The sequence below is a fragment of the Aquarana catesbeiana genome, linkage group LG08 (genome assembly GCF_042186555.1).
Source record: "Aquarana catesbeiana isolate 2022-GZ linkage group LG08, ASM4218655v1, whole genome shotgun sequence".
Classification (NCBI taxonomy): Eukaryota; Metazoa; Chordata; class Amphibia; order Anura; family Ranidae; genus Aquarana; species Aquarana catesbeiana.
Genome location: NC_133331.1, coordinates 33,242,158 through 33,262,598, shown reverse-complemented (window position 1 = coordinate 33,262,598; position 20,441 = coordinate 33,242,158).

The following is a 20,441-nucleotide window of genomic DNA, read 5'->3' as shown; positions in this document are numbered from 1 at the left end:
GTACGCAAGCGTCGGTCTGGTGTCAAATGTAAACAGCAATTGCACCATGCATGTGAGGTGTCACCGCGAACGTCAGATCGAGGGCAGTAATTTTAGCAGTAGACCTCCTCTGTAAATCTAAAGTGGTAACCTGTAAAGGCTTTTAAAGGCTTTTAAAAATGTATTAATTTTGTTGCCACTGCACGTTTGTGCGCAATTTTAAAGCATGTCATGTTTGGTATCCATGTACTCGGCCTAAGATCATCTTTTTTATTTCATCAAACATTTGGGCAATATAGTGTGTTTTAGTGCATTAACATTTAAAAAAGTATGTTTTTTCCACAAAAAATGCGTTTGAAAAATCGCTGCGCAAATACTGTGTGAAAAAAAAAAAAATGAAACACCCACCATTTTAATCTGTAGGGCATTTGCTTTAAAAAAATATATAATGTTTGGGGGTTCAAAGTAATTTTCTTGCAAAAAAAAATAATTTTTTCATGTAATCAAAAAGTGTCAGAAAGGGCTTTGTATTCAAGTGGTTAGAAGAGTGGGTGATGTGTGACATAAGCTTCTAAATGTTGTGCATAAAATGCCAAGACAGTTCAAACCCCCCCCAAAATGACCCCATTTCGGAAAGTAGACACCCCAAGCTATTTGCTGAGAGGCATGTCGAGTCCATGGAATATTTTATATTGTGACACAAGTTGCAGGAAAGAGACAATTTTTTTTTTTTTTTTTTTTTGCACAAAGTTGTCACTAAATGATATATTGCTCAAACATGCCATGGGAATATGTAAAATTACACCCCAAAATACATTCTGTTGCTTCTCCTGAGTATGGGGATACCACATGTGTGGGACTTTTTGGGAGCCTAGCCGCGAACGGGACCCCGAAATCCAAGCACCGCCTTCAGGCTTTCTAAGGGCGTAAATTTTTGAATTCACTCTTCACTGCCTTTCACAGTTTCGGAGGCCATGGAAAGCCCAGGTGGCACAAACCCCCCCCAAATGACCCCATTTTGGAAAGTAGACACCCCAAGCTATTTGCTGAGAGGTATAGTGAGTATTTTGCAGACCTCACTTTTTGTCACAAAGTTTTGAAAATTGAAAAAAGAAAAAAAAAATTTTTTTTCTGGTCTTTCTTCATTTTCAAAAACAAATGAGAGCTGCAAAATACTCACCATGCCTCTCAGCAAATAGCTTGGGGTGTCTACTTTCCAAAATGGGGTCATTTGGGGGGGGTTTGTGCCATCATGGCATTTTATGGCCTTCAAAACTGTGATAGGCAGCGAGGAGTGAATTAAAAAATTTATGCCCTTAGAAATCCTGAAGGCGGTGCTTGGTTTTTGGGGCCCCGTACGCGGCTAGGCTCCCAAAAAGTCCCACACATGTGGTATCCCCATACTCAGGAGAAGCAGCTGAATGTATTTTGGGGTGCAATTCCACACATGCCCATGGCCTGTGTGAGCAATATATCATTTAGTGACAACTTTTTGTAAATTTTTTTTTTTTTTGTCATTATTCAATCACTTGGGACAAAAAAAATAAATATTCAATGGGCTCAACATGCCTCTCAGCAATTTCCTTGGGGTGTCTACTTTCCAAAATGGGGTCATTTGGGGGGGGTTTGTACTGCCCTGCCATTTTAGCACCTCAAGAAATGACACAGGCAGTCATAAACTAAAAGCTGTGCAAATTCCAGAAAATGTACCCTAGTTTGTAGACGCTATAACTTTTGCGCAAACCAATAAATATACGCTTATTGACATTTTTTTTACCAAAGACATGTGGCCGAATACATTTTGGCCTAAATGTATGACTAAAATTGAGTTTATTGGATTTTTTTTATAACAAAAAGTAGAAAATATCATTTTTTTTCAAAATTTTCGGTCTTTTTCCGTTTATAGCGCAAAAAATAAAAACGGCAGAGGTGATCAAATACCATCAAAAGAAAGCTCTATTTGTGGGAAGAAAAGGACGCAAATTTTGTTTGAGTACAGCATTGCATGACCGTGCAATTAGCAGTTAAAGCGAAGCAGTGCCGAATTGTAAAAAGTGCTCTGGTCAGGAAGGGGGTAAATCCTTCCGGGGCTGAAGTGGTTAATCTGCCGACCAGTTTCCTTCCCAATAGGCACCATAACCAATTGCTCCAGAAGCATCTGTATGTAAATTTAATGCCGTAGTCAAGTAAAAGGGTGCCTGCCATTAAGTATGTCCATTAAACAAATCCAAAAAACATTTCTAAACAATTAAATCATCTCTAACAGACGTAGTCAAGCGAACAAAATGCCACAGAGAGGTAACACCAGCAATAGCTAAATACAATCTCTTAGAAAAAACTCTACCCATTGGAATAACCCCAGATGTAAATGTCAAAAGGCCTAATAAAGATTGAATTGTTTTCAAACATACTTTCTTTTTTGAAATAACAAAATCCAACAACAAACGAATTTTAATCACCTTAGGCATAGGGAGGCGGAATTCCATTTTAATTGTGTCTATAGTGACACCTAAAAATTCCAAGCAATGTGTAGGTGGTACCGGTTTTTCCGGTGCCAATTGAACACCAAATTTTTCGTAAACAATCTTAAACTCAGTAAATAGATACAAACAGTCATCAGTAATATCTTTGTCATTAAATAAAAAGTCATCTAAGTAGTGCAATATGTCCTTGGATCCAAAATTGCGAACTAACAACCCATTCCAAAAATTTTGAAAATAATTCAAAATATCTGCAGGATAATGATCCATGGGAAGGCACTTATCAAAATAAAACTGTCCTTGAAAATAAATGCCCAAAGAATTAAAGGCCGATGGATGAATCGGCAATAATCGAAATGCGGATTTCACATCAGCTTTAGCCAAAAGAGGTGAACCTCCCACTTTTCTAATATTTTCTAGGGCATCATCAAACGAAGAATATGACACGGAACAAAATTCCGAGTCTGTTTCATCATTTAATAAAAAAAAAAACTTCAGAGTAAGATGAATTGTGTATTATTCTGAAAGAATTCACTTCTTTCTTAGGAATGATCCCTAAAGGCGAAATTCGAAAATGATCAAACGGAGGTTCCGAAAAAGATCCTGCTATTCGTCCTGCAAAAAATTCTTTATTGAGCTTGTCATTAACCACATCAATGTAACAATCAACTGACGATAAATTATTATAAACAGTGCAACCAGATCCAGAAAAGGTGGGTAAAGGAAAACCTTCCGAAAAAACCTTCAGTTAAGAATGCCGCTATCGTTTGATTTGGGTAACGTATAAGCCACGGTCGCATGTTTTCTAGCATCACGGGAGTCAATGCTCTTAAGAAAGGACTCCTTCGATGGATTACTATCACTAACAGTCATTTTCTTAAAACATCTAGCAGTAGGGTGTGCACCCAAACAATACTCACACTCCTGCTTATATCTACAAGTGGGCGGCCACTTACACCGTCCATCATTAAAATTAAAGCACAAGCCTTTGCGGAACCCAACAGGGTTCGTAACAGTCGGTTTAGAAAACTGTGGTTTCTGAGGTAATATTAGGTTTAACCAGAGACCCACATCTTTCATCCCCTATTTTAGAGAATGATGCACTGCTAACTTTTGTCAAAATGACTCGTCATAGTAAAACCAAGCTTCTCCATGAAAATTTTTATAGGCCTTCAAAATAATTTCAACATGTTGGAAAAGCCCACTACAACGCTCAGGGTATTTTTCACTCAGAACACTCGCAAAGAAACAAAAAGATTGTAACCAATTATTAAATGAGCAAGGAACTGATCTTCTCCTATCATCGTCAAACTTGTCATCTTTCTTTTCAAAACGATAGAAAAGAGAGAATGTGAATATAATCACCTCTCCAGATTTTCTCTTTTGCAAGTTGCATTAAGATGAAAACCCAATGGGGAAATCTCGCAAGACAACGCTTCTTACAAACAACCTTCAGGCACTAGCGTAGAAGGAACAACAGACGACAGAGACATAGAAGGAGTAACACAGAGAGAATTCGTAACATTAGACTCTCCGGACTGAGTCAGCATGGAATTCGATGAATCAACTTGCCACGCCGATGCAATACCATTAACATCTACAACAGCAGGAGTTTTTGCGCCAATTACACAACGTAGCAATACCAGTTGACTCAACTGATGTAGGGACCACCTGTATCGCACGGTTAGGTAAGGCAACTGTAGTAACAGGCAGAGCTTGAATTTCCATGGCAACGGTAGTATCATTGGCAACATCAGGTACATTCAACTCATGTAGCTAATACAGGAGGCTCCACAGGCATTATATCAATCTCCCTCTCAGGAGCCACACCAACAGCTGAATTATTTCTTTTGTTCATAATAAAGTTTCTTCTCGTAGGAGCAGGAGCAGAACTCCTAGGCATCCTCATCTTCTTTTTTCCCCTTGCCATTCCCTAGGAGGGGACCAGGATTCGGACCAGCAAGGTCTCCTCGGAGATGGACGCTGACTCCGAACAGAAAACGAGAGGGCTCTGACCGGAAGTAGTAAACAAGGAGGTTATACCACATCCCATAGTAGAGAAAAAGAAAAAAGGGTTCCCCTTGGGTGGGATTTTGAGGGCATTACCATAAATAATACATTGTAAGTAAAAAAGGTAATTTTATTACAAAGTACAAAAACATGACAAAAAATACACCATATAAAATTATTAAATCAAACACAAATGATACATACAAACAATTGCATCAAGGGCAACATGTATAAGATAAAGAATACCACAACATGGCAAAGAAAACAGACCAATGGTATGGAATGAGGTAAGTCTCACTAAACCAACAGACCAATGGTATGGAATGAGGTAAGTCTCACTAAACCAACAGACCAATGGTATGGAATGAGGTAAGTCTCACTAAACCATAAGTGACAGCTGACACAGGAAGAGGTGGGTTCGGTCCCTGAGCTGACAAGGCTGCGTGATACAAAGGAGGAAACAGAAGCCCTGGGGGGCGGAATAACGAAACCGACAGAACACTCTCCGTCTCCGGCGTAACAGCAGGCACTGCAGAGTTAGCGGAGATGGAAGCCTGTGGACCCGATGGCATTGATAAACACCGCTGCATCCAATCTTCACCTCCCTCCGATCCGGCCCGCTCCGTTAATCGTCTCAGTAGCGACTTTATCTTGATCCCAAATGACCTTCTACTTTCAGCCAGCGCCGTCTGTTGTTTCTATGACGCAGTCTTCATGAATTTATACCCTCCCACATGAGCTGAGTACCGTTAAACACTTGCCGATTACCGCATGTACATATACGTCCCTACTTTGGGGGTGGATATCGTTGTTATGGCAGCAGCTAGCTCCCATAACCCCGGTATCCCTGTTTTCGGCCGGCGATCGGCTACAAGATAAAAGTGGTCTCTGTGGCGGAATTGCCGCGAGATCACTTTTATCAGTGAGTGGGAGAGGCCCCCCCCCGTGATCCGGTGCCCTCTGCCGCTTACCGGAGCCATCAGCAGCGATCGCATCCTTTCCCTAGCTGTGCATGGAGGCGAGTGAGGGGAAGATGGCCCCCACCCGTCTCCATGACACTGCAGGGTGGAAGAGACATCAAAACTTCACTTCTGCCCATACGTCTTAAAGCCACATTTTTTCAATGTCATTTTAACAAATGACTTTTTTTTTTTTATTGCATTTAGGTCCAAATATGAGATCTGAGGTCTCTCATATTTAAGAGGACCTGTTATGCTTTTTTCTATTACAAGGGATGTTTACATTCCTTGTAATAGAAATAAAAGTGAGACAATTTTTTTTTTAAACAGTGTAAAAATAAATAAAATCAAGTAAAATAAATAAGAAAAATCAAAAAAAAATTTTTTTAAAACGCCCCGTCCCGACGAGCTCGCGTGCAGAAGTGAACGCATACGTGAGTAGTGCCCGCATCTGAAAACGGTGGTCAAACCACACATGTGAGGTATTGCCACGATCGTTAGAGTGAGAGCAATAATTCTAGCCCTAGATCTCCTCTGTAACGGAAAACATGCAACCTGTAGAATGTTTTAAACGTCGCCTATGGAGAATTTTGAGGGTAAAGGTTTGATGCCATTCCACAAGCAATTTTGAAGCGTGACATGTTGGGTATCAATTTACTCGGCATAACATTATCTTTCACAATATAAAAATATAAAAATAATAAAAATTGGGCTAACTTTACTGTTGTCTTATTTTTTTTTCAAAAAAGTGAATTTTTTCCAAAAAAAGCACACTTGTAAGTAAGACCGATGCACAAATACGGTGTGAAAAAAGTATTGCAATGACCGCCATTTTATTCTCTAGGGTGTTAGAAAAAAAAAAATATATAATGTTTGGGGATTCTAAGTAATTTTCTAGCAAAAAAACTGTTTTAAACATGTAAACACCTAAATTCCAAAACGAGGCTGGTCTTTAAAATATTTAAATATTAACTTTAAATATAACCAATCAAAAGGTACTTTTTTTTACTTATTAAATTCTTTTTTGCCTGCCACGGTCCCATAGGTCTTTGGGGGGGGGGCAGTTTATTGCCCCACCTCTCACCTTTCATTTGCTTTTTAAAGGTTGCAGGGTCCAAGGCTGGACATGGCTTCACCACCTATTGCATGAGCTCTTAACTAGGGAAATCCAGTCAGCTTGGGGGCACTGGAACCAAATGATAGGGGTTTGGGACTGGGTCTTTAAACAACCTAAAATTACTGAAACAAGATTCTTTGTATTGATACATCTGAAATCAAAATGGAAAAATTGACTTGATGTGTCAGATGAAAATTGAGTTACATAGTCAGTGATTGAATCTCAGTTCAATTTTTTTTTTGCACAAAAACAACAGCAAAAATCTCAGTAGTTTTAGCTAGCGTGTGTGTTTTAATTTGGGGTTTTAAAATAACTAAGTATAATCAAATACTTATGATGACTGTCAGCTTTTGAAGTCATTCTGGTAACTAATAGGTCTGGTGATGATGATTTTGACAGCCAGGAGAAAGAGTATGGGGACATACTGGGCAATTCATTGTGTTTCTGTTGTAAAAAATACAATTCTAAAAAAATTGTATTTCTTTTTTCATATGCCATATTTCTAAGTAAGAAATATGGCATATAAAAATTGTATTTATTTAAAGTCAGCAGAAGACCTTGCTTTGTGCACTGGTGTGCAGTCATGTTGGAACAGGAAGGGGACATCCCCAAACTGTTCCCACAAAGTTGGGAGCATGAAATTTCCAAAATGTCTTGGTATGGTGACGCCTTAAGAGTTTTCTTCACTGGAACTAAGGAGCCAAGCCCAACCCCTGAAAAACAACCCCCACACCATAATCCCCCCCTCCACCGAATGATTTGGACCGGTGCACAAAGCAAGGTCCATAAAGCGAGTTTGGGGTGAGGAACTTGAGTCCTGACCTTAACCTGAAAGAACACCTTTGGGATGAATTAGAGCAGAAACTGCAATCCAGGCCTTCTCGACCAACATCAGTGCCTGACCTCACAAATGTGCTTCTGAAAGAATGATCAAACATTCCCAAAGACACACTCCTAAGCCTTCCCAGAAGAGTTGAAGCTCTTATAGCTGCAAAGGGTGGGCCAACTCAATATTGAACCCTACAGACTAAGACTGGGATGCCATTAAAGTTCACATGTGTGTAAAGAGAGGCGTCCCAATACTTTTGGTAATATAGTGTATATTTGCAGGAATAAAATGCATTTATTATTTTTTTCCATAGGAGCCTGCAAAGCATTGCACCATCATGCAGTGGATTGAAGATGCACCATCAGGCCACTTTCAGACTTTTCAGCTCTAAGGTCATAGCGGCGTACAGACTTCTAGTTACAGAACTGGAGGAAGTGTCTATGGACTACAGCTTCAGTCATCACTGCACTCATACCCAATTGAGAACAAGTCTGTCTATCACAGTGGCAGATGGGACTTGTGGTTCATTCATTTACAGATCTCTCGAATGATTGACACAGTGGTGGAGTGGGCACAGCCAAATAAATTTCAAAAGTGAAAGCTGCGTATAACATGTAACATGGTGTTAAATGTTTATTTGTAAAACAAACAATGAAAATAGAGAGCGAAAAACAGATATAAAACAGTTTAAATTTAATGAACACAAAATAAGACTGTCCCAAACTAATTTTTATGCGTTGTCCATGCTTTATAGGGTCCTATCGATGACAATGGCAGCGCATAGCAATACATGATTGGTAATAACCCATTAGAAAGGTATGAATCCAGCCTCAAGGTATGCCAGTAATTTAAAAAAAATGAATGCAAAAAAAGAAAAAAAAGGTATTGCAACTGAATCAAAATTAAACTGTACAAAAGCATGCCAAAAAACATTTTTCGCAACCATCTTGCAATTCAGATTTTCGGTCTTTTTCCAGCGGAACGTGTAATAGACACTTTGAAAGCTTACCCAAATGCTGAGTACACAGATAATGAACAGGTTATTTTTAGAAGCAGGAGAATGTTCTGAGAAAGCTGGCTCCCTCCCTGTCTTCCTGTACAAGTCGACATTTTCTCATTGTTTCCAGCTAGTTGACTTGATAGGTTAACCCTTTGCTCTCCATTCTTCCTGACACGTTAAATGTGATACAACACAGTCCGGGGAAGTCCTGCTGGTGTACACACCTGAAATATGTCATTGGAATGCACAGCAGAGGACAATGTATAATAAGGCTCTAAATATAGCCAGCAAAGGGTATGAACATTAAAGTGGAACTTCACTCTCTCAATTAAATATTTTTAATCCATATGCTGCCATTAGTAAATAGATAGGGAAGTATATCCTATTCACTTGTTACATAGTTACATAGTAGGTGAGGTGGAAAAAAGACCATCAAGTCCAAACTATGTGTTTGATTTTATGTCAGTGTTACATTGTATACCCCTGTATGTTGTGGTCATTCAGGTGCTTATCTAATAGTTTTTTGAAACTATCGATGTCCCCGCTGAAACCACCGCCTGTGGAAGGGAATTTCACATCCTTGCCGCTCTTACAGTAAAGAACCCTCTACGCAGTTTAAGGTTAAACCTTTTTTCTTCTAATTTTAATGAGTGGCCACGTGTCTTATTAAACTCCCTTCCGTGGAAAAGTTTTATCCCAATTGTGGGGTCACCAGTACGGTATTTGTATATTGAAATCATATCCCCTCTCAAGCATCTCTTCTCCAGAGAGAATAAGTTCAGTGCTCGCAACCTTTCCTCATAACTAATATCCTCCAGACCCTTTATTAGTTTTGTTGCCCTTCTTTGTACTCGCTCCATTTCCAGTACATCCTTCCTGAGGACTGGTGCCCAGAACTGGACAGCATACTCCAGGTGAGGCCGGACCAGAGTCTTGTAGAGCAGGAGAATTATCGCTTTATCTCTTGAGTTAATCACCTTTTTAATGCATGCCAATATTCTGTTTGCTTTGTTAGCAGCAGCTGGGCATTGCATGCCTTTGCTGAGCCTATCATCTACTAGGACCTCCAAGTCCTTTTCCATCCTTGATTCCCCCAAAGGTTCTCCCCCCCAGTGAGTAGATTGCATTCATATTTTTGCCACCCAAATGCATTATTTTACATTTTTCCACATTAAACCTCATTTGCCATATGGTTGCCCACCCCATTAATTTGTCCAGATCTACTTGCAAGGTTTCCACATCCTACGGAGAAGTTATTGCCCTGCTTAGCTTAGTATTGTCCACAAATACAGAGATTGAACTGTTTATCCCATTCTCCAGGTCGTTTATGAACAAATTAAATAGGATTGGTCCCAGCACAGAACCCTGGGTAACCCCACTACCCACCCCTGACCATTCTGAGTACTCCCCATTTATCACCACCCTCTGAACACGCCCTTGTAGCCAGTTTTCAACAGAACCTGGGACCAATCCACAATGATTCCTCATGAATCCATGCTGATTACTGCTAATGGTACCGTTTTCATTACTAAAATCTTGTATATAGTCCCTTATCATCTCCTCCAAGAGCTTGCATACTATTGATGTTAGGCTAACTGGTCTGTAATTCCCAGGGATGTATTTTGGCCCCTTTTTAAATATTGGTGCTACATTGCTCTTCTCCAATCAGCTGGTACCATTCCAGTCAGTAGACTTTAAGTAAAAATTAGGAACAATTGTCTGGCAATTACTTGACTGAGTTCCCTAAGGGCCATCTGGTCCTCTTGACTTATTAACGCTACGTTTTTCAAGTCTTTTTCTAATTCTGTCCACTGTTAGCCATGAGGGTGCTTCCTGTGATGTTTCATGAGGATAAACACTGCAGTTTTCATTACTGAAGCCCCGATTCCCTCGTAAAGACTGAGAAGAAGAATAAATTCATTACCTTCACCATCTCACCATCCTTTGTAACCAGATTCACTTCCTCATTCTTTATGGGGCCAACATGGTCTATCCTCCCTCCTTTACTGTTTATATACTTAAAGAATTTCTTGGGATTTTTTTTGCTCTCCTCCTATGTGTCTTTCGTGTTCTATCTTAGCCGCCCTAAATGCACCCTTACATTTCTTGCTGCATTCTTTGTAAAGTTTGAATGCTGATGATGATTCCTCAGCCTTGAATTTTTTGAAGCCCTTTTCCTTTGCTTTTATATGCATTTTTACATTGGAGTTAAGCCACCCAGGACTTTTGTTTGCTCTTTTATATTTATTTCCCAATGGGATGTATTGGCTAATGCCCCTATTTAATATGCTCTTAAAGCAAACCCATCTCTCCTCTGTGTTCTTTGTTCCTAAGATTTTATCCCAATTAATATCTTCTAGCAAGGTTCGTAGTTTAGGGAAGTTGGCTCTTTTGGAATTCAGTGTCTTTGTATTCTCCTTATGTTTCCTATTTGTGTGATTTATACTGAAGCTAATTGACCTGTGATCTCTGTTTCCTAAATTGTCCCGTATTTCCACATCCGTGATCAGGTCTGTATTATTGGTCTAGTAACGCTTTGTTTCTAGTTGGTGTGTCTACCATCTGACCCATGAAATTGTCCTGAAATACATTTAGAAACTGGCGAGGCTTAGACGAATGCGCTGTTCCTTCCGCCCAGTCTATGTCTGGATAATTAAAATCCCCCATTATGATGACACTTCCCACCCTTGCCGCTAATCCAAATTGTGATAGGAGGTCTGTCTCCCCCTCCTCCCCCAGGTTAGGAGGCCTATAGCATACTCCCAGTATTATTTTCCTCTTAGTTCCATCCCTTTGGAGCTCTACCCATAAGGATTCCACCTCCTCCCTAGCTCCATTAGTGATGTCATCTCTCACATTCACTTGTACATTATTCTTGATATACAGGCATAGCCCTCTCCCTTTTTTACCCTCTTTATCCCTGCGATAAAGGGAATACCCTTGAATGGTTGCCAGCCAATCATGAGAGCTGTTGAACCAAGTCTCTGAATTCCCACAAAATCTAAATCCTCCTCGTACAACAGTATCTCTAATTTTCCCATCTTGTCCGCCAGGCTCCTGGCATTGGTGAACCTGCCATGTAGTTTAGAATGGTCGCATACTGTCTTCCAACTGGGGGTTCCAAGGTTGCAAATAGTATTAAACCTTTTTTTATATGTCTTTTACTTCCTGGTTTCCAGGCCTAGGAAAATGAGGTCACACACCCCAGGAGTCTTTAGGAGGGGAGGAGGGGATTCTCAGCTAAACACACCCTCTTGCCTGCATGCCTAAACTAAGGGCAGATGGATTCCAGGAAGTAAATACTACATGAACCATCAGCCCTTACTCAAGATGGCCATGACCAGAAATGCTAGGGGGGTGTTTTTCAAAGTGATTTCTCAGCAAAATAAATCATGGAGACATGGACGGATGGGAGAGATTGCTTTGAATATTATAAATGAATTGCAGCACTGCCCCCATGGGGGTTGCTGAGTATAGACTTTCCTGGGCCTCCCACTGATTATCCTGCAGTCAGTTACACTGTATTTTCACACAGCCAGGTGCACACACTCTTCCCCTCGTTGTCTCCTATGATCAGTCTAGGAGATTTGTTTTTATGTTTTATTTGGAGAGCTTGGATAGGAGAAGGGACTTCTAGGACCAAGAGGGGGACTTCAGCAACACACTCAGTCTCAGGGATCCGAGGGTCTGTACTCACAAAATGTCCTCGGACAGCTGGTAGCCTTCTTCCAACATCCAAGCGACACCCTATACCAGTGACATCAGACCAGGTCCATGGACATCCTTCCTCATATAGATTGCACAGGAACCCTGGGTTGTAGCTTTAAGGCTTCAGGCCCTCAGGCCAGTCACCTGAGGCCGCCCTGAGGCCGCATGGCAGCCTACGCTGGGAGAGGCAGCCACCTCCTCCCCACCTGAACCCCTGTCCTTAGAGGTGGGCTGGACTGGAACCCCAAGCCCATGTGCTCCTCAGTAGGGATGAGCCGAACACCGCCCCCCCCCCCGGTTTGGTTCGCAGCAGAACATGCGAACAGGCAAAAAATTTGTCCGAACACGCGAACACCATTAAAGTCTAAGGGACACGAACGTGAAAAATCAAAAGTGCTAACTTTAAAGGCTTATATGCAAGTTATTACCATAAAAAGTGTTTGGGGACTCGGGTCCTTCCCCAGGGCACATGTATCAATGCAAAAAAAACTTTTAAAAACTGACGTTTTTTTCGGGAGCAGTGATTTTAATAATGCTTAAAGTGAAACAATAAAAATGAAATATTCCTTTAAATATCGTGCCTGGGGGGTGTCCTTAGTATGCCTGTAAAGTAGCACATTTTTTTAGAACAATACCACAGCAAAATGACATTTCTAAAGGAAAAAATTTAATTTAAAACTACTCGTGGCTGTAATGTATTGTTGGGTCCCGGCAATATAGATGAAAATCATTGAAAAAAATGGAATGGCCCTTTGGGTCTGGTATGGATATTAAGGGGAACCTGCACCCAAACAGGGGCAGAAAAATTGGGCCTTTGGTGGTGGTGGTGGTGCCACAACACTGTAACCCCTCACAGATACTCTTGTTGGGTGCAGGAATGGGCCCTGCTGTGAAATATTATATCAAAAACTGTAATTACATCCCCCTGTTAGACAGGGGCAGAAAAATTGGGCCTTGGGTGGTGGTGGTATGGTGCCACAACACTGTAACCCTTCACAGATACTCTTGTTGGGTGCAGGAAAGGGCCCAGCTGTGAAATATTAGATCAGAAATTGTAATTACATGCCCCCGGTAAACAGGGGCAGAAAAATTGGGCCTTGGGTGGTGGTGGTGCCACAACACTGTAACCCCCCACAGATACTCTGGTTGGGCCCAGGAACGGGCCCTGCTGTGAAATATTAGAATTAGAATTTTAGTTACATGCCCCTGTTAAACAGGGGCAGAAAAAATTGGGCCTTGGGTGGTGGTGGTGGTGCCCTAAACCAAAAATACTGTTGGAAGCTAGCATCATAAAGATTGAGGAGGAATAGGATAGTCAGCATAGGCAGTCTTCAAGGGATCCCACATCCATAGCAAATTCAATCAGTTACATCAGCATCAGGTGTTTGATAGCTGCTGATTCAAGACTGATTCATTTTTTATGAATGAGAGCCTATCAATGGAGTCTGTGGACAGGCTCAGTCTTTGATCTGTTACAAACCCTCCAGCAGCACTGAATGTGCATTCAGAAAGCACGTTGGATGCAGGGCAGACCAGTAGCTCAATTGCATATTGAGCAAGTTCTGGCCAGTGGTCCATCCTCAAGACCCAGTAACTCAGTGGATGCTCTATTGGAAAGGTCTGATCGTGTGTACGTGGCTTAAGAATTACAGGCCTACAATATAATATGCCAAATTTCTATGCAAAACAATGTACCGCTTTGAGATTCAAAAATCTGACATAATCATACCGCTAGGGTGGTTAAGGGGGTAAAACCTTCTGGGGCTGAAGTGGTTAATATGATTCACCAAACTTTTCCAAGCAAGGAGCCTTTTATTTCCCCATACATCCCAGTAATGTATTCAGGTTCTTATCTAATTTGCACCAATTCATTTTATGGGTTTACATATACTGTAAGTAGGCATTATAAGACATTGCTCGAAGGGATGATACGGTTATATTCTATATATTGGATATACATAAGTTGTTAGTGCAGCTTCATTGAGTGAAGATATAAATAGCTCCAGTCCTCAGCTCAACTCTGTACACTGTGTGGACCTGCAGCGTCAACTGATACAGAATACCAAATGAATTAGTAGCTGCTGCATTAATACTGTATGCATGAAATCAACTGGAAATGGCAAGCTGTGTAATAAGGAAAAGAAAAATGTGAAAAGAGAAGTAACTGCAGCCAATCAGCAAACACCTTTCATTGTTCTCATCACTATTGAAAGCTACGCAATGGGGTTGATTTACTAAAACTGGAGAGTGCAAAATCTGGTGCAAAGAAACCAATCAGCTTCCAGGTTTTTTGTCAAGACACACTATGGCGGTAACAGGCGTTTTACTGCATGGTCTGTCACCGCAGGGACACACAGGAAACGTTTGTTTCCTATGTGTCTCATTCACACTGCAACGCAGCCTAGTGCTGTGCTACAATGCAGACATGATGCATTTTATTGCAGCGCACCTGGCCCGAATCACGCTGCGCTGTCAGACAGCACAATGCAGCATGCTGCCCCGACATTGCAGTGAATAAAATGTACGTTTTGTACTCTTCAAATAAAGCTGGCACAAAACAACAAAAAAGGGAGCCGCGTGGCAACCAGCAACGCCGACATAACAATTCTGATTGGGCGCATCTAGGGTTGCCCCCGTCTGGGATTTACCCGGACAGTCTGGGTTTCGAATCGCATGTCCGGGTTTCAGACCACCTGAAACCCGGACACAATATTCAAGTAACCAAGTACCAAAACCGCTGAGTGCATAGGTGTGCACACGGGCCCCACCCCCCATACACGGACAGGAGAGAAGAAAGGGCTTGATCTGCTCCTCCTCCCGCCCCTACCACTCTGTCTGCCCACCCACATTCCAATCCCCAGAGTTCTGTGCCTCAGGAAAGGGATGTGTGGGCTGGAAGTTTGAAGCTCAGCAACCAGCAGATACATTGTGGATGAAAGGTGCTAAAGCCTGAGCCTCCATCCTCAGATGTCTGTGACTGAAGTCCCCCCCCCCCCTTATCTCTCCTACCTCTACCTGAGTACACTAAAGTAAGAGGGACCTCAGATGTAAGGGGTGTCCCGTAGACTCGGATGTAAGGGGGGGCTTTGGGAACCCTAATTTAAGGGGGCATGTTGGGAACTCTGATGTAAGTGGGAGGTTTGGTGAGCAGAATCCCCCTTACATCAGAGTTCCCCTTTACACCAGAGTCTACAGTGTCCCCTCTAAATAAATTGTTATTGTGTGTGGCTAAAGTGTTTGAGTTTGGCTGGAAGAAAATGCAAAGTACATGTACAACTATGTAAAGGGCCAAAGAGCCCCAGCACTGCCATAATGCCATGTTTCCCCAGCCGCAGCTCAACACACACATATATATATATATATATATATATATATATATATATATATATATATATATATATATATATATATATATATAGTAAGATTGGGGTGATCAGACTCAAGCAGTAGGTGCGTTTTCAATGAGTGTGCCAGGCCAAAACTGTATTTTTAAGGGCATGGTAGCCCACTTTTATTTAAAAGAATAGAGAAGTTCACAAAAGACATCAGAAGCCCGCGCAGGGGGTTCCACCTTTACTGTATCCTGCAAAATCAGAACACTTCAGCCTCCTGGCTTACTCTCTTGCCACACGGCTGTTTCAGGCCTCCAGCTTAGGCCATAGGTCTGCTCCTCAGACCAAAAGAGTTCCTTGGAGTCAAGCTCTCTCCTAGCTTACTCACAATCAGCTCCTTGCTGCTCTGTCACAGACCAAATCTGCAGACATGCACGCTCTGGATGCCCCATGCAGCCTCTGACTCCTCTCAGAGGAATGGGAGTCCACCTGACTCTCCAAAATCTGGCGTAAACCAGCAATCTTCCAGGTAGCACAGGGTCCCACTGCCACAATATATATAAATATATGTGTGTGTGTAACATTTGTATATATTTTTGGGGCAGGACTGACAATATCATATGCTGATATGGGGTTGGAGGGGCCATTTGCTCTCTGGTTATGATTGGTGGATGCAGTAGAGTATTTAGGGTTTGTGCTGCGCTAGGCCTGACTAAACTTGTGCACCCCCTAATTTAAATATGACCCACCCCTTCCTGTCAAGGCCACACCCCTTGTTGTTTAAGACCCGCCCTGAAATTTTCGAATGGTGACACTAGTTCTGAGGGCCTAGGGGGGGCAATGAATTCCCTTAATTTGCATAGATTTCTTTCACTTCCTGTTTGGCTATGGGGCAGGAAGTGAAGGGAAATCTCTGCATTGGGACAGGAATGGTAAAAAAATAAACTGGCAAGGGGCTATAACCCTCCCTTATTCTATCCAAAATGAAAAAAAAAAGTGTTGCCCATAGTTCTACTTTAAGCACAAGATTCTGATAATTTTATGGAGAGGACTAAGAAGATATAACCATGCCAATGGTGCAGCAGAAAACATATAGCACAGTGAGGAAGGTTTGTGGTCCAGGATGATAGGACAGACAAAATTAGAAGAGGTGCCCCCCCCCCCCACAGTTGTGGAATGCCGGCTCCCCGCATACCGGAAGCAGTGCGGCCGCTTTATGGGGGTGCTAGAATAATTTGCCTCTCAGCCCAGTCCGCCCCATAAGACTGGCGCTTACACTAACAGTGTAGCGCAAGCCAGCGGGGACTCTTTCCATGCCCCCCTGCAAAGTGCTGCCCTAGGCCAGGATACAGCGTTGGGTGGATGTTCATTTAACTACTTGCCAACCGCCCGCCGTTGTTATACGTCTGAATTTTAAAGAGGAGTGTCGTTGTTATGGCAGCAGCTAGCTGCCATAACCCCAGTATCCTCTTCTTCAGCAGGCGGTAAGCTTTCAGATAAAAGTGGTCTCTGCAGGGGATTCGCCGCAAGATCACTTTTATCGGTGGTGGGAGAGGGCCCGTCGGTAGCGGCAGAGGCAATTGGATCCTTCTCCCTGTGTGGTATGGAGCTGAGTGAGGGGAAGATGGCCCCCACTCGGCTACATACTAGAAGTCCCTCCATACTAAAGGAGAGCCAGGAACGTACACGGCAGGTGCCGGCAGGGGCCAGCACAGAGGCGGGTGGAGACAAAGAGGTGCAGGCACTAGCAAAGAGTAGATGGGTGACAGTCAGGAAGGGTAGAGGGGGAAGTGCCAGGGAGGCCGATCCAGGACTGGAGCATCCCAATAAGTACGCTCCATTGAGTGACATTGGTGAAACCAGTCAGGGACCTGCACTGCTGGAGCTAAGGGACTCTCCTAGCTGCCGGGGGAAGAACTCCTCCAGTGAGAGTGGGGGGGCAGCGAAGGGGAAGGAAAGATAGATTCTGGTGGTAGGGGACTCAATTCTTAGAAGGACAGAGAGGGCAATCTGTAACCAAGACCTGAAGCGCCGAACAGTATGTTGTCTACCGGGCGCTCGGGTTCGGCACATCACGGATCTTGTGGACAGATTACTGGGAGGGGCTGGGGAAGACCCAGCTGTCATGATGCACATTGGCACCAATGACAAAGTCAGAGGCAGATGGAGTGTCCTAAAGAACGATTTTAGGGACTTAGGAGCTAAATTTAGGAAAAGGACCTCCAAGGTAGTATTCTCAGGAATACTACCGGTACATCGAGCCACACCAGAAAGGCAGAGGGAGATTAGGGAAGTAAACAAGTGGCTGAAGAGCTGGTGTAGTAAGGAGGGGTTTGGCTTCCCGGAGGACTGGGCCAACTTCTCAGTCAATAAACGGTACTATAGAAGGGACGGACTGCGCCTAAATGAGGAGGGTGCAGATCTGCTGGGAATGAAGATGGCCAAAAAGTTAGAGGGGTTTTTAAACTAGACGATGGGGGGGAGGGTCCAGAGGTAGAGATAGTCAGAGCGGAAGATATTCCAGAGGGTCGTATTGGGGGCATTAGTGGTAGGTTGACCAAAGCACAAAAACACAAGGTAAGTATAGTAGCAAGTCCTAGCTGCAATCTCGAAACACCCAATACGAGGACAATATGCGACCGGTCTAAACTATGTGGCATGTTCACCAATGCCAGGAGCATGGCGGACAAGATGGGTGAACTAGAGATACTGTTGTACGAGGAGGATTTGGATTTTGTGGGAATTTCAGAGACCTGGTTCAACGTGGCAAACATTCAAGGGTATACCCTTTACCGCAAGGATAGAGAGGGTAAAAAAGGGGGAGGGGTATGCCTATATATCAAGAATAATGTACAAGTGAATGTGAGAGATGACATCACTGAGGGAGCTAGGGAGGAGGTGGAATCCTTATGGGTAGAGCTCCAAAGGGATGAAGCTAAGGTGAAAATAATACTGGGAGTATGCTATAGCCCCCCTAACCTGAGGGAGGAAGTGGAGACAGATCTCCTATCACAATTTGGATTAGCAGCAAGGATGGGAAGTGTTATCATAATGGGGGATTTTAATTATCCAGATATAGACTGGGCGGAGGGAACCGCGCTTTCATTTAAGGCTTGCCAGTTCCTTAATGTCTTGCAGGACAATTTTATGGGTCGGATGGTAGACGCACCAACTAGAAATAAAACATTACTGGATCTACTGATTACCAACAATACAGACCTGATCACGGATGTGGAAATATGGGGCAATTTAGGTAACAGCGATCACAGGTCAATTAGTTTCAGTATAAATCACACAAATAGGAAACATAAAGGGAATACAAAGACACTGAATTTCAAAAGAGCCAACTTCCCTAAACTACAAACCTTGCTAAAAGGCATAGATTGGGATAAAATATTAGGAACAAAGAATACGGAGGAGAGATGGGTTTGCTTTAAGAGTATATTAAATAAGGGCATTAGCCAATGTATCCCATTGGGTAATACATTTAAAAGAGCGAACAAAAGTCCTGGATGGCTTAACTCCAATGTAAAAATGCATATAAAAGCAAAGGAGAAGGCCTTCAAAAAATACAAGGTTGAGGGATCATCCTCAGCATTCAGACTTTTTTAAAGAATGCAACAAGAAATGTAAGGGTGCATTTAGGACGGCTAAGATAGAACATGTAAGACACATAGCGGAGGAGAGCAAAAAAATCCCAAGAAATTCTTTAAGTATGTAAACAGTAAAAAAGGGAGGACAGACCATATTGGCCCCATAAAGAATGAGGAAGGACATCTGGTTACAAAGGATGGGGAGATGGCGAAGGTATTGAATTTATTCTTCTCCTCAGTCTTCACGAGTGAATCGGGGGGCTTCAGTAACCAAAACTGCAGTATTTATCATTATGACACAACACAGGAAGCACCTCCATGGTTAACAGAGGACAGAATTAAAATTAGACTTGAGAAACTTAACATTAATAAATCACCGGGACCAGATGGCTTGCATCCGAGGGTACTTAGGGAACTCAGTCAAGTGATTGCCAGACCGAACATTTGGAATAGAAAAAAAAATGGAAATTTGAAGAAAATTTGAAAAATTTTGAATACGAATTGAACGAATCAACCAAATTTAACGAAACAAAATAACTAGATTGACGAATCGAAACGAATTTTATCGTCATGCACATGTCTTACCCTGCACCATTCTTTGCGATTTCAGGTGCGACTTGCCTGACATCTATCCAACTTCATGCACAGATGTCTATGCAAGACGCACCTGAAATTGCAAAAAAATAGTGCAGGGTAAGACCTATGCATGAAGTTGGACAGATGTCAGGCAAGTCGCACTGATTTGCGGCTTTGAAATCGCGTGACTTCAAGTGAAGTCACACGATTTCAAAAGTCAGATTCAGTATAAATGGGGGACTTACTGTATCAGCAGTGTAAAATTGGCCTAATTGAACGAGCTGAAGTTAGAAGCTGATTGGCTATCATGCAGAGCTGCACCAGATTTTGTACTCTAGTTTCAGGAACAGTTCACACCACATGCAGTCCAGTGCGTTTTTTTCTGCATCAAAAGCGCATGGAAAGTAGGTTATTTGGTTTTCAATGGCATAGTTCACAAAAGTGCTTGCAGTTCCAGTGCGTTCCAGTTCCAGACAAAAAAAAAAGTAGAACATGCTGCATTTTTCCTGCACTGGACTGTACTGGAACGCTGTAAAACGCATCAAAAATGCACTGGAACGCACCTAAATGCACCAAAAATGCACTGTAACACACATGTCTTTATTTAAGGTTGGGGAAAAAAGAGGGGGAAAAAATGCATTGGACTGCATCAAAAACGCATCAAAAACGCACATGCAGAAAGGCATCTGGAAAGCATTCGGACTGCGTTTCTATGGTGTGAATTGGCCCTTAGTAAATCAACCCAATTGACTTCTATAGGTTACATAATGTTGTTTCAACAGCCTTGTTAAATAATAACTATAACGGCAATGCATTGTATCCAGATTGCTCCCCCATCATCTGGTAAGAGTTATGACA